The sequence below is a fragment of the Ahaetulla prasina genome, chromosome 1, assembly GCF_028640845.1.
Source record: "Ahaetulla prasina isolate Xishuangbanna chromosome 1, ASM2864084v1, whole genome shotgun sequence".
NCBI lineage: Eukaryota > Metazoa > Chordata > Lepidosauria > Squamata > Colubridae > Ahaetulla > Ahaetulla prasina.
The window spans coordinates 126,830,021-126,846,400 of NC_080539.1; positions in this window are offsets into that span (position 1 = coordinate 126,830,021).

Genomic DNA, 16,380 nt, shown 5'->3' on the forward strand with positions numbered 1-16,380 from the left:
TATCCGTGGCACCCCCCTGAATTAGATCATGTATTAGGGGGGCCTTATTGGCCACGGACCGTGCGTTGCATAACATCAGACGAAGGCCCAGGCTCTGAGGGTCCTGACCATCCGGGGAACGGGTAAAGTTAGGGGGATCGGGGCACGCGATCGCCTGCATACATCGAACGCATGACCCCCTATGTCGATACGATCCCCCCCTTCCGCCATATCTGCCCCTCCCACTTACCGTGCCAATAGACTCACCCTCACACAAAGGAACACCCTCCCCCCCCATAACCTCCGAACCCATTTGATAATCGCCACGAGCATGCGCTGGAACTGGTTTCCCTCCCGACGGGCTACCCCCATCACCCCCCCTCCCCCTCCCACCCCTTAAAAATGCCCCGTCTAAAACCCCAAAGGCTCTTTCTTCTCGCATGCCACCTCTGTGGGTCCCAAGACCCGTCATTGAGGCCGGCCCTTGGTAGCGATATGGGCCATTCCTGCGAGGCGGGGGCACCTCGCAGGCGCAAGAGTTCACGTGCAGTGTAGCGCATAGGAAAGTGCGAATCGGCGAGGGATGCTAAGGTGGTAAAATCCCAAAGTAATAGAAATGGTGAGTCTTCCAGCGGGAGTCCAGTTGGTCAAAGGACAAATGGAGCAGGAACCGGATAGCGATGACAAAACAGGAACAGACAGGCCGACAGTCTCCATAGCGTGCCTATGGAAAGCAGTTCTACAATAGATCTTAATCAGGTAGACATGGCTAGCGGTCTGCCCAAGTCCCTAGACCAGTCCAAGCTAGTCCAATCCAGTCCAATCCACTCCATCCCGCAGATGGACAAGCATGACCGCCCAGTTTAGATGACCCATGGTCCGGAATAGAGGGGGGCGGAAATAAAATGGAGCAAGCCAGGCCATAAGGCCACAAAGGAAAATACGATGGAGCAAGCCAGGCCACCAGGGGCCATTCGATGATAAACAGGCCACAAGAGGGGACAAACCTCAGCCACGGTTCCGGCCTCCACTCCCACCGGGGCGTTACCACACCCATCCTCGGTGGGGCTGCCAAATACAAGGCGCCGTTGGACAGGCACCTCGCGGTCCACATAGCCTCGCCGGGCGCAACCAGCGCCGATGGAACTGGCGCCGATGGAACTGGCGCCGAAGGCGCCGGCAAGCCCACCGACAGGCAAAAACGGGCCGGGATTCGCGCCAGCTGAAACCAGGCCGAATCCACACCCCGAAGCCGTCGGAGCCAGGCCGGGATCACCGACGATCTCACGCCGCTGGAATTTGGCCAAGATCGCCGGGGTCGCCGCTGGAAAGGGCTCCGCTAGGCAGGGCTCGCCGCTGGGCCGCTGGGCAGGGCTCCGCTGGGCAGGGCTCGCCGCTGGGCCGCTGGGCCGAGCTCCGCTGGGCAGGGCTCCGCTCGGCTGGGCAGGGCTCCGCAAAACGAGGCAGGGCCGCTCCACTCCCCTCCGCTGGGCAAGGCAGGGCCAGAGCCGAGGCCGAAGCCCGCAACGAACAGCAGGCCTCCCTCGCCTCCCTCGCCTCCATCGCGTCTTCGCTTCGCTTCCTCCAAGATGGCCGCCCCCTTCCGGACCGCCACTCCGTCCCTCGGCCCGTTCTCGGCTGTCGCCTAACCGAGAGGCCACAAACCTCTCCAGCGGCAGCCAGACAGATCGAACCACACGCCGAGGGACCGGAGAAGCCTGGTGAGTCAGCCCGAAGCCTCCATTTCAGGGAAAGCCGCCACCGCCGATTCGGGCTCCTCTAAGCTGCTACCATTCTCGCGCATGCGCAGAGCCTTTTTAGCTTTCTCAGCAAGATTGCAGAACTTCTTTGACTTCTTTTGATTTCCCAGTCTAGCCTGCAGCTCAGGGTTTTCTAGGGGTCTGTGTGTGTCCTAAATAAATCTTACCCTAGTTAGCTTTTTGAGATCAGCCAGGTCAGCCAGATGCTGCCATCTACTGTGGCTATTGTTCAAATAGGAGAAAAGTGACCTACTCTAATGAGCCCGGGAATATATGTCAACACATCTTATCCATGATGTAAAAAAGGTGATCTACCAAAAGGCAAATTATGCTAACTATTTGGAATGGCAGCAAAAATAGATTGTCAAATTATTTACAGTTTTCAGCTCAGGAAGGAGCTTCTGATCTGGCACATCATGGGTTCCGCAGACCCATTCAAAAGGCTGCATAGAGTTGGATTTGAAAGACTGTTTAAAGCTCAGTTACATGTTTTTCTTCTTCTTTAATAAGTTAGATAGTAGAAGACTGTGTCTTACTTTTTATTCTAGAAACTATGAACAATCAGCCAGAAAGATTCTAAGTGCATTTAAAAGTACAGAAAACCCTGGTGTTAAGTGGCATAAGTAATTGGGTGGACTGCTGTTTATTTTCATGAATTTTGAATTATGCTCCCCAAGTGAGTCAAATAACTGATGATTGGAATGGATTTTAGGTTTTGTTGCTCTAGATATAAAATATAGATATATTGATTTTTTTAAAGAACCTTCTCTTTTCCCTTAAATTATTATTAATTATGCCTTGTTCAGTATTAATATTCTGTCCACTCTTCAGTTCATCTTGAAATGATATGCTATAACTTGAACTAATATGTTGGAACATGCTGCTGAAGGACTTATTACGAACTTTCAATATCTATTAAAGAAATAAAATGCTTTAAAAGGTTACAAATTACGGTATAAATTTTAGCTGCTGCACTACATCAAAAGCTGGAGCAATCCCTGAATTTGCAAGCATACAATTTACAATCCACCAAATCTATTATAGGTTTAATGTGAAGAGTTTCTCCATATCAGATCAAAATGAAATTGTTTGCATGCCCTAGACTTCTCAGAGTTCATCAAGGGCATTTTCTAAAGCCTAAAGTACTTTAATACACATAGTTAAAACTTGATTTGGTATAAGATTTGACTGAACCATGAGACATTTTCACTTTTTCCATTTGTTATGGATTTCCACAATTTCTATTAACAAATTTAGGTAGTGAGTGGATTTGAACAGAGCTACTAAAAACCCTAAAGAATGGTGCCAGAATTCTTGTGATTAGGGACATCTTTTGCAGAAACACACGTGGACGAAACAAATCTTGGAAAAAAAAAAACCAGTCCAACAGGAATTGTACACTAGTCACAGAATGCTGAAAAGTCAAAGGACCAGCAGGAAGAATGAAATCCATAACTGGAAGAAATGGCTGACTAGAATCCTAAGTAGAAATATTTCTGCTGGAAAATCAGGAAGCATTCAATACCTTATTGAAAGTTTCATTTTAAGCACATATCCAAAGTTTTGATAGAAATATTTAGGGAGACAGCTAGATGTACAAATATGCACGGGCATAGTACACAAGAGAGACACCCTCAGAATTTGAGTTGGATGGCACATTTTTGCTTTCAATATAAATTATTTCAAAGTACTTACATTAAAAACACCTAATGAAATGGTTCCTTTCAGTATGTTACTGGAAAAGGGTTAAAGTTGAAAATTAAGCTTTCTCCTCCACCTCCTCCTCCTCCTCTTCCTCCTCCTCCACTAATGTACTCTCTTCATGGATTATATTTTTGGGGATATTTACAAATCCCATACTCAGTGAACACTCATTGGACATGTTCTTCAGTACTAATGTAGCAGCATGTATGTTTTAGTGCTAATATGTTGTGTCTGATTGTATATATTATTATTATGATGAGTTTTTATTGTTCAATGTTTTCTTAACTTTTAATGGTTTTAAGCTAGCCAGAGTCACCTCTGGGCAAGTTAGGTGGCAAACAAGATAGATAGATAGATAGATAGATAGATAGATAGATAGATAGATAGATAGATAGATAGATAGATAGATAGATAGATAGATAGATAGATAGATGATGGATGGTGGATAGATGGATAAACAAGTAGGTAGGTAGGTAAGTAGATAGATAACATCTATATATATATGGTCAATATTTTCTATTTGAGGCATATTTATTATGTGTATACAACATGTAAAGTAGTGGTTCTCGATTTGTGGTCCATGGACCTCTGGGGGAGGCTGTGATGTCATCACACGGGATTTGTGAATATTTGATGCAGTCTCGTTCTTTAAATCTTGAGTTCAGTCTTTGTGGCCCATGATTCCATGGCCATGGTCCATGGCCTCAAAAAAGTATGTAAAGGGATGTCCAAGGTGAAGAAAAAGTTGAGACCCGCTGATGTAAAGGATTTCTTTCATAGTGATATCAATATTGTTACACTGTATACCAGTGAGCATGATAATACTTTCATGTTTGCTTTCTAAGAAAATTACCAAGTTTGTCATAATTGCACATTTTCAGTAATGTGTTACATGTTCTTTGAACACCACATTACTGTCTCTCTATGTGTTTGTTCGGTGTGTGTCTGTGTGTGTATCTGTGTGTGTGAGAGAGAGGGAAGGAGGGAGGGAGGGAGGGAGGGAGAGAGAAATTTTCTGCAGGAATTTTTTTTCTCACATAGTATTTACAATTTCCAGTGTAAGTGTGGTGTGCCCAGTGCTGCTATAATTGAGTTCATCCACCTTAGGATGGGTTATCTTCTTCTTTTTACTTCCACTTTTCCCGGAGCCATAGCAATAGCACTTAGACTTATATACCTCTTCCCAGTGCTTTCCAGCCCTCTCTAAGTGGTTTACAGAATCAGCATATTGCCCCCAACAATCTGGGTCCTCATTTTACTGACCTCGAAAGGATGGAAAGCTGAGTCAATCTTGAAACGATGAGATTCGAACTGCCAAACTGCTGACAGCTGGTAGTCAGCCTGCAGTACCTCATTCTAACCACTGCACCACCACAGCTCAATATTTCTGCATAATGTGTCTGAAATAAGTTCATCTGAGCCTTACGTTGATTTGTTTTGTGATCAGTTTGTTTGCTTTCCTGATTATCTGTGGTATTCTCAAGGGTCTTCCACAATATCAATGTTCAGAAGTGTCAATCCTTTATTGCACAGAAATTTAGTATATTATTTCCCCTTTTGATCTTTTTTGAGGCAGTTGCTATCTGTCTCTTGGCCTCTTTTAGAATATCAATTCAAAGTTGGAGACCACTTTTGAGCTCATAGATTTTTTGTTAATCTATCCTGGTTTTTCCAGATCTGTTTCTTCTTTGGTGTTTTTTATAGATGTTGCTACCATGTTATTTTCTGTGTCTTCTCACACCGCTTTGAAATTCTTTCTTCATTTCTGAGATTTTTGCCTTTTGTATATTTGGCTGCTCTTGTTTGTAATTTCCACTGTTTGTTCTGATATCCAATTTGCTTTCTTCTTTGTTGACCATTGTATGTCTCCAGTCACAATCATCCTTAACAACTTCTTTAAGTTCATTCCATAGTTCCTCTGTTCCTCTAGTTTACCTGTGCTACAAATGAAGTTCAGGCCTTTAAATGATTCCTGATGTTGTCTTTAGAAATGGTGGGTTAACATTGTGGAAACTGGCTTTCTCCTTCCATTTTATTTAACTTGGAACAAGCACATGAACAATTTGTGATCTGTTTCACAGTAATCCCCCGGCCACATTGTTGCTGTTATAACTGAGTGTATCCACCTTCTCATACTGATAGGATAGTCAATTTGATTTCTATCCACTGTCCTTGTACATAGACATTGTTCTGATTGTTTGAAGTTTCTGTTAGCAGTGAAAGAATTATTAGATTGGCAAAAACTGATACATCATTCCCCTGCTTTATTTAAGGTTACTAGGCCAAGCAGCCCAACAACTCCATAATATTTCCAATTTTGACATCCCAATCAGAGGTTGTACATCTTGCTTGCATGATTTATTTCAAAGTCACAGCAAGACATGTGGTTTTGTACACACACACATACACATATATTTGACTTGCATAAAAAATCTGGCACCATGCAGAGTTTGTGAATATGCATGTCGTTCAAGTTCACAATATCTTAAAGATAGTGTGTTTGTAGAGAGTAGAGAGGATAACCTTGATGGAGAAAGAGAAGATCTGTTACTAAGGCAACAAGGTGATAGACATTATAGAAGCCCAAATGATGGGTGAAGGATACAAAAACATCTTAGATAGGCACCACCCTAATTTGCAGAATAGATTAAAAAAGGAGGAGGGGAAACAAAATTCTAACTTCCAAGATTCTGTTAAAGTTGCCAATCCTAACAGAAGTAGCTTTAGGCCCACAAAGCATCTATTTCTTGTACTGGTCTACCTAGTACATTTGACACAATTTCTGTCAAGTAAAGAGAAGTAGTTTGGAGAAGTATTCCTTATCACATCATTGAGAATCAACAATCTCTCTCCTTTCTTATTTTAAAAAATAAAATAATGTCTGCTGATAGACTAGCAATTGTCAAAAATTCTAGGAGGTCTGTTTATACAGATCACAATAACATAATCACTCTTGCAGATACTTCATTATGCTGAAGATAACCACCAGATTTTCCTCAAACAACCTTCATTTTCTCATACAAATGGCTGGTGTTTCAACGTTAGAAATATTACCATTCATGAAATACTCAGTCTACAGATGGCCTTTTTTTCCACCCCTACATTCCATGACGCCATTTGGCTTTTAACTATGATGTTCAACCAGGAGAACAATTTGGAAGCAGGTCGTTAATTGTTTGTGGCTTTTACAGATGGAAAAACTGCAATGTATATTCCATCAGCCGAAGCCACAGATAAGGGTGGCAACAACAAGGCACAGACCCCTTCTGGCAAATTACTTGGCCTTCAGGCTGGAGAAATAAGATGTTTTCCAAATGTTGTTTTAGTTCCTGAGGCTGAAATGTTTAGATAAAGAAAGAAGGACTGTGTGGATATTATATTTTACAAAAAGTCTGATTTGTTAAATATTCAGTGATTATAACAATGGCAAAGCTATGAGCCGGGCAAAGTTAAATACATTTGAGCCTTGCCAATTTTAACAAAAGAGGTAAGGAAATGCCTACATTTTGGCTAGACTGTGCTCTTCCGGTTAAAAAAAAAAGAATGTGTTTAAAAGTTTCAAGCAAATGTTCAGGTTTTTAGTGGAGCGTGAAGATGATTATAGAAGTAATATTCAGCCCATACTAAACTTTTATCAGAAAAGAAGTAAAATTTTACCACATTATATTTATATTTCAAACCAACTAACAAGAACATACATTCACAACTGCTGCTTCTTTCTGAAATTGCTTCCACAATTTTCAGTACGTATGTTTAGCAAATAACACAATGAATAGTGCAGGGGTAGTCAATCTTTTTATACCTACTGCCCATTTTTGTATCTCTGTTAGTAGTAAAAAGTTTTAACTGCCCACTGGTTCCACAGTAATGCGCTTTGTATCATCATCTGCGCATGTCTCTCGTGCATTGTGGATTGGGTTTGGGGGGGGTGCCGGCTACCAGCTCTGCTTGTCTCTTACAGCTGGGTGGTGTGGGGGGGAGATGCGTGAGCTATTCTGGGACAAGGCTCTTTTGTTTGCGATCGCACTATAGGGCCATTTAGTTTCACTTACGTAACGTGAACTAAACTTATGCGTGGGTGATACAAATAGTATATTTTCAGAAATTTAAATTGTCATGGGGAATTTTATGAAAACCTAATGAAAATGTTTTTAAATAATGCTATGAATTTTTTTAAAAAAGACAATTAAATTAAAAAAAAGGAAAGTGCTTCAGTATCGGACAAAACCCCTACCACCCACCATGAAAGCTGGAACACCTATTAGTAGGCGGTAGGGACCAGGTTGACTACCACTGGGATAGTGTATATGGGGAACAAATTCTTTCTGTATATATATAAAAAGTAACAATGGAAAATATCTTACAAGCTAGGTGGATTGATAAATACTGATTAATAGGGATACTGTATGTGGTTTGGATCAATCTGATTGGTGTCATTGATTCAACTGGAATTGTAGCTCCAGTCTGACAATTCAAATCAATTTAGACTTTTGAGTCATTTCAGATTGACGTGGCATTTTTCCTAATTGGCTTAGAAAACAACAACAGGTTTAACAATTTCATTTTAATTGTTGATGTAATTGGGAAACCTGAGTCACCTTTGAGGTTCGATTGATTCATTTTTGAATCAAATTAATACATTGTTGTGACCCAGGTTCCTGGACCCGGACTCCTGGACTCGGATGATTCAGAAAGTGAGGGAGAAGACCTGGCAAGCCCTGCTTTTCTTGGGCCCTCTCCCTCCCTGGCACCCACCCAAAGGGAGGAGGAGGGGCCGGCAAGGCCTGATTCTCCCGAGCCTTCTTCTGATTTGGCAACGCCCCAAGAACAGTTTTGGAGTGATGCAAGACTGCGCAGACGTGACCGGCGCGCGCAGCAGAGGAAGCGTTGGGACAAATCCAAAGAATGATGGTCATGCAGTGACATCTGCAGAAACTATAAAAAGGAGGCGGGACTTCCTGGTTTTTTGTCTTGGACAAAGCAATGAATTTGCATGGGCAAACTGTATCAATGGAGGGAAGAATATATTTGTGAGTAATTCTGGCCTTATCTATAATTTCCTCGTTATCTCCAGAAACTTGGCAGGCCCGTGGGTAGACGTGGCCAGGACATTTATCTATGTAAATAAAGTAGAAGAGGAGGCCTTTGACTGACTCTTTGTTGGGAGTATTGGGGGAGGGAAACAGAACATACATCTAACTATTGTGATGGAATCTGAGGCAAGATGATGTGCTCACCTGCAGTTTGCTTTTCCCCCTCCCTCTCTCTCCTTGAGATACTGAAAATAATATTGTGGATTATTTAAATGCTATGTGAAATTACTTCTCGAATTACTCTTCTCTGTCTCTCAGTCTCTTGGAAGAGAAAATAGGAATCTTTTGGCCCTTCTGTTATTCAGCCTGGTTCTCCTGTAGAAGCAGTTGAGCTGGATAAGAGGAAGATTGCAATTTCTCCACAAATGATAGTTTTTGCTGAAGCTCCATCAAGTTATCAGCTGGGAGATATTCGAAAAGCAATTTGACATCCAGATTCTGGATGTTTATATTCTATATTTTGATACTGTTGCTATGTAATGTAACAAATTTTGAATTCTTAGTTATCTTGTAAACTGCTAAGAGAAAGCTAGCAGAATGTGCTACAAACTGGAGCAGGGCTGTCAAACTTGTGGGCCGCCGGCCAGATGTGACACAAGCTGGCTACACCCATGCCTGGTTTAGCAAAGGGGAAAAAAGTCACGATACGTCATGTGACACCGCCATGATGACACGATGCTGCCACCTATTGCCACCGCCTATTGCTGTCATTTGCTGCCTATATGACACCCCTGAATTAGAGAGTTTAGGAAAAAATGTGGATACCCAAAGAAAAGTAAAACAGAAGAATCGAGAGTTTGGAGGAACAAGACTTAGTAAAAAAAAACTTTTTTAAAAAAATGTGATAGCTTGCAAAGATAAATTTGGCTTGACCAACAACAAAAAAGCAGGTTTTTTTTAAATAAATAGTGACTAGATTAATGTGAGGACTGTCTGGAATAGATTCAAAGCTTTTTATACATGGTGAGAAATAATTTGTGCCTTTTGGCAAAAAAAATGAAGGAATTATATCACAGGAAAATTTAAAAGGATTTAAAAGAAGCTTTGAATGTTTATGCTAGAAATTATACATTGGAACTGTATCATGCATTTAGACTTGTGAAACTGGAGCTTGACCAATTATATGCTTTGAATAATGAATATTTATTAAAATGTATTAAGGAGATCTGTTGGGAACAAGAAGAAAAGACTGGTAAACTATTGGCTTCAATTCTGAAACCATTGAAACAAAACAGAGTAATTCTTATCGTAAGAACTTCCATAGGACAAGACCTAGATATTAATTATCAGTTTATAGGATTTTTAAAATGAAGTATATATTGTCTCAATGTAGAGATACCTGATCTACTGAGCAGCTTAATGGTTTTTTTTTTTACATAGGGTTTTTTAAAAAGTCTTTTTGTAAGGAACTTACAGTATCTTTAATTCTGGAAAAAAAATTAGACAGTTGAATCAATTGAATCAATGTTATCACAGAAGCCCACCATATTAAAGGGAGTTCCTTTTGAGTGGTATAAAAAACTGAAAGGAGTGTGTACCTCCTATTTTGCTAAAATATATGCTAAATCGTTTGATAAAGAGTTTTTATCTTCATCATTCTTTGAGATTTATATCATGTCTATCTACGGTTAAAATAGGAAATGGTTCTATAAACTGTGCAAGCTATTGACTGATATACTTGTTCCACAGAAATGCAGCGATGATGACTGTTTCTTTGGGATAAAGACAGCAAAGATATTAACTCTAAGCTGGCATAATCTAGTTTTATGAAAGGACATTATGCTTCTAATAATATCAGACTTTGGTACACATTCTAGCCATGTATTCTGATAATAAGCAAACATCCTGAAGGATGTTTTAAAAAAACCTGGTTACCATCCTTTTTCTGTGGAATTGTAATACATGTGAAGACAGTGTATTGTGATATCATTTGGCTATACATTAATAATAAAATAGGGCAGGTTTTTGGGAGAAAGTTAAATAATAAAGAAGTTAATATTTGGCTAAATTATATATTCCAAACTTGGAATATATCTAGTTTTGAGGCGCTTATGAACTGTGCCACCCACAACTAAAAGGGGAAAAGATCAGTGGTGGGATTCAAATAATTTAACAACCGGTTCTCTGCCCTAATGATTTCTTCCAACAGTTCACCAAACGGCTCAGAAAGTTAACAACTGGTTCTCCCGAAGTGGTGCGAACTGGCTGAATCCACCACTGGAAAAGATGTAATCTTGGAAGGATGTAATCTTGGAAGGATTCTAAAAAACAAACCCTGGCTTTGACAATTTTCTGCTATATGATGGCTTTATATTTGTTGTGATCCAGGCCCAAGTAGATATTACCAGACACAATCAGTCCTAAACAAACATATTTTATTAGAACAGCTGAGAATTATTTCATTCTCATCTTAGTCCAAATTAAGTCCAAACAAAGTCCTTCAGAAAAAGTCCTTCGGCCTTATCACAAACCTTTGTCTTCTTTGGAATCCTGCCAAAGGCTTTTCTTTGCAAGAACCCCACAAAGTTCAGAAACAGGAGACACCGACAAGAAACAATTGTAGCAATTGTTGCTTTCCTATAAAGAACCCAAGAGCTGTTGCTGCTCTTTTAAACCTTATGGGTGGGGCAATCATCTCCTGGCCTTACTCCCGAGCCGTCCTTTTTGCTTTAGCTGCTCTTGCCTTCTGGCAGCTCTTCTCATGTGTGCACTAGGAACAGGCTCCTCTTGTTCGTCTGCCTCTCTGCTGTCCGCCTCTGAAGGCTCCGGAGTCTGTGCATCGCTCCCAGATGGCCCTGGCCCCATCTCTGCCTCCGACACAGAGCCCTCATCCAGGCCTTCCCCTGACTCCAGGACTGACCCATTGTCCTCCCCTCACTGTCCGACTCCACTGCCAGCTCCGCAAAATGCTGGCAGACAACAACAATAATAACAGAAAGGAAGAACTTGGCAATGTAATTCTGTTAGGACGACATTTAACTCATTTAAACGTTATCCAAATAAGTAATTACCCCATATTTTTATCCCTTAACATACAGGTTTGGATGAACTAATTTGATTGTATTTAAAATTTTTGAACTTCTATTTTTGTTCTTCTTTACCTGTACTAAGAAAGGTTATCTGCTTTGGTGCCTGACCTGTGGAACAGTTCCCCCCACCCAATACTCAGACCCTACTGTGCTGGTGTTATGAAAGGCCATGAAGACCTGGTACCTCTCCAAATTTTGAGGTGGGGGAATATTAGTTGGGAGTTCCAGAATGGATACATGCATCTAATGTGGTTTTAGTTGATTTTGTTTTAATGTAAAGAGGTTGTGTTGTTGTTTTTGCTGCTATTGCTGTCCTTTCATTATTGATTGTTCATTCACCATCCAGAATCTCTTAATAGAGGGATGGCCCAACAAATTGGATAAATAATTAAATAAATAATAAAAGTTTGTTTGTTTGTTTAAAAAAAACAAAAACAAACCCAGAGCATTCCACAGTCTTAATATATATGAATAAGATTTTAGATTGTTCATCAAATGTTACATTGCATAATTCTTTTACACTGGATGCATACGTTTCTGGTAAAGCAGCAAATATGTGTAAGTTGGTTAATTGTCAATTCCACATTGTGAGTCTCTACCAGAACTATGTTGTAAAAATTCAGATGACCATTCTGTTTTCTACTATCTAGCATATTCTCCCATTGGTGTTTATTTTAGTTAGCTTTCCTTTTGCAGAGCACTGAACAGCAAAAATGTCCAATCTTTACCAGGAAAAATAAAATCACCCCTTCTGTTGGGTGAATAGAAGATTAAGAAGTGCATCTCAGCCACGATGCTATCCTTTGTCAAACTAAATAACCTAAGGCTGGAGACTTTATCTTTGTGTCTTAGTTCCACCAGTTCCATGTTAGGTATATGCTGCATTGAGATATACAGCTGAAAACTAACACTGTATTACAGACACTTATTGTGGCCTCAGAGCTATCTCCTTTGCAGTAAAGGAGATCTTTGTTGTTTATTGATTGCATGAAAAGCCAGTTTGTTCTTGCTATAACTTCCAAGCCTAGTGAACAAGTAGATTGATTTTTTTTTTGTTGCTGTTGTTTTGATTTTAGGTTTCCTGGCAGAGGGATTCCCTTACCTATGTATATTCACTTCAAACTGCAAGTAGAAGTTTCCTTTTTTTTCCCATCTCTATTGCTCATTATTCGCTGAAGGTTAAGGTTAAGGTGTGGGAAAGGCATAAAAATGTTTCATTCATAAAGCCTTCTATTTTTCTTTCTGCGACAACATCCCTCTTTGCAATCTTTGTATGGTATCAATAACCCAATAGGCATCATTGACTTAGTCTGTGTCACGGGTGTCAAACTCACCACATCACATTACTGTCACGTGACATTTCATGTTTTTTTTTCCATTCACGGAGCTGGGGTGGGTGTGTTCTGCATGTGACACATCCGGCACATGGAACACCAGTTTGACACATCTGGTCTATGCCATACACCAAGTTGGGAAAATGCATGTTACTCCAAATGTTACTAAACTGGAAATCCCAGAGCCCATGCCTTTGACCATGTCAATATTTGTAACTCAGATTTCAGAAAACCTGGGTATGTAACCCTAATACCAGAATCATTTCAAGATATTTTTGATGATTAAAGCATGGGACTAGATGGAGCCTCTTCTCTGTTTCATGAACAGGAGTCTGTTGACACAGTGAGAAGAGGTGAAGAGGTTCTGCTTAATGTAAGAAGAAAAGAAGTAGCCCAGGAGTATTGTAATTATATAAAAATAAAACAATCCAACACCCCCAAGTTGCTACCATATAAAATAACACTTTCTGTCCTGTTATGACTTTCTTTCTTTATGATTTGGTATGGGTTATGTTTTCCTTTCTATAAATGGTCAGATCCCAGTTTAAACAAAGAATGTTCCTGGGCTGTGTTTCAGAGAGGGGGTGGGGTGGAAGAAAAACCCACTTTTATAAAATTTAATTAATTTCACACCCATCATATAGTATAGGTTTGTTCCGTCATCCCTAAATGCTAAAAAAAAAAAAAAAGAGTTGGATCAAATATTGCAACTCATCGTGACTCAGGGATATTTAGCACTATGTTTAAAGTCTCTTCTGTAGAACAACTAGTTCAGAGGTGTCAAACTCATGTTGTCACAGCATTGTCATGTGATGTATCACAATTCCCCACCCCCCTTCACCAAACCAGACATGGGCATGGCCAGCACGTGATGCATCTGGCCCACGAGCAGTGAGTTTGACAGCCCTAAACTAGTTTAAATGCAGCGGAGTTAAGAGATGATGGTTTCATTCAGGAAGCTGATCACTTCTCAATCCAAGATGTCCACCATGAATTGAAGTAGTATGGATTTGTTAAGTTGGTCCTACCAGACTCAAATCTAACAGTACTGAATGATCTCTGCCAATGTCTAGTCCCTTGAAGGCAAACGTAAGGCATGCATGCTGGAAGTGGCACACAGAGTCATCTCTCCAGGCACGCGAGCTGTCATTCATTGCTCTCTAGGCATGCGCCAGCCAGCTGATCTTCATGCGCGTTTCCAGCGGGAGAGCTGAAAACCAGAAGAGCAGCCACTCAGTACGCATGTGTGCTCTGGGAAGATGATCTTCTGATTTCCGGCGCGTGAATGCGTGAGTTGTGACCCAGGTTCCCGGACTCGGACTCCTGGAGGAGGATGATTCAGAGAGTGAGGAGGAGGAGCTGGCAAGGCCTGCTTCCCCTGGGCACTCTCCATCCCTGGCACCGACCCAGGAGGAAGAAGAGGTGCTGGCAAGGCCTGATTCCCCCGGGCCTTCTTCTGATTTGGCAACGCCCCAAGAACAATCTTGGCTCGATGCGAGACTACGCAGATGTGACCGGCGCGCGCAGCAGAGGAAGCTTTGGGACAGGCTCAGGGAATGATGAGTCACGGAGCAACACCCACAGAGAATAAAAGCAGGAGGCGGAGCTTCTTGGCTTTTTGTGTTGGACAAAGCAGTGAATTTGTGCGGGCAAACTATTTCATGGATGGAAGAATCTGTTCGTGAGTGACTCTTGCTTTATCTATAATATTCTAGTTATCTCCAGAGATTTTGGCAGGCGCGTGGGAAGACGTGGCCAGAATATCTCTGTGCCAGAAGGAATCCAGCCAAGTGTAAATAAACTTGAAGAAGTTTATTTCTTTGACTGACTTTTTGTTGGGAGTTTGGGAGGGGGAAACAGAACAGCATGTCAGCTACCTGGTCTTTTGGTTTCTGGTACGCATGCATGCATGAAAACCAGCTGGCCAGTGCGCATCATCTTCCAAGCATGTGCATGCTCTCTGGGCAGCTGCTCTTCATTTCTGGCGTGTGTGTGTGTGTGTGTGTGTGTGTGTGTGTGTGTGTGTTCGTGTATGTTCCCATTTCAATCCTCGGTGCCGAAAGGATTCGCCAACATTTGTCTAGTACTTCTCTAAATAAAGTTACATATCAGAAAACATCTGCTTGTAAAAAGATGTATTAAGGAAAAAGTATGCTTCTGAAAGTTGCAAACAAAAAGGGATACTTATATTATAGAAGCTATTTAACATTAGAAACATTTATGCCAAAAAACTAGCACTGGGAAAGTTTACATAACAAAGAACTTTAGAGAAATTTGTGGGGAAAAGGAGCTTTAAAGAAATTATATTTTAAAAAGGAAAGTTACTTTCAATAGCTTCACCTGTGAAGAAAATTGTGAACAAAACGTCCCTACTGACATAAAGTGAAACAAATTTATACTGCCTACCAAGATCCTCACCAGTTTTAGGCTGCTTTCCCTTTATAATTCTAATCCACGTTGCCTGAAACCATATGTGATTTCATATGGCTTTCTATCACAGATTGCATGGATTAGGACAGGTCTTCTGGCCTCATTTCCCCATGCATAAAATGGGACAGTTATCCGTTGTCCAAAAACTGGCCTACCCTAAGTGCGATTTCTAGATCATTTTAATATGTGCTGTAACTTTTGCATTGCATTTTATTACAGAAGTGCTGCAAGATAATGAATAATTAAAAATGGCATAAACAAAATCTAATGGAAAAGGAGGATTGATTAATATCCCTCCACTTCCCCCCCCCACCACCTGTATTGTACTGTATGTTGTGCCAACCCATCCTTGTCAGAGGAACACGTTTTTTCTAAGCAGAACATTATCCTAATGCATTAATGTTTGGAATTATAAAGTAGTTAGCACATTTTCAATTACATAGCACATTTGGCAATTAATGTTTTGTTAATCATCCAGGTCCTAATTTTATGATACCTTTAAAAGAATTATCTTACCCACCGCCTAGGTAAAATGATAGTTTATTGTCAGTGAATACTAAGTTAGACTTGAAATTTTGCAGATTTGAACAAATGCACAAATGCAGATTTGTTCAAAGCAGCTTCTGATATTTCATGTTAGCCATTAGGAGTTAAAGCATTTCCTTTTTTTTTTTCACCCTTTTATTGCAACTCAACATTGATGAAATGAAAAGATTTTCCTTTTCACAAGTACTTTTTTATCTACAGTTCTGGGTTATTAGAGTAGACTATTGGGGGAATTTAGCTGCTCTCTATTCATATTTGTCATAGTGGTTTTTTTTTTCCAGTTTTATTGTTGATTTTAATTTATTGATGGTCACCCAGAATCATAGATGTGAAATGGATGAATATATACATTATATGGATATATGCATGCACAGATGAAGAAAAGAAAGAAAGAAAGAAAGAAAGAAAGAAAAAGAAAGAAAGAAAGAAAGAAAAAGAAAGAAAGAAAGGAAGGAAGGAAGGAAGAAATAGGAGAAAGGAAGAAAGAAAGAAAGAAAAGGGAGAG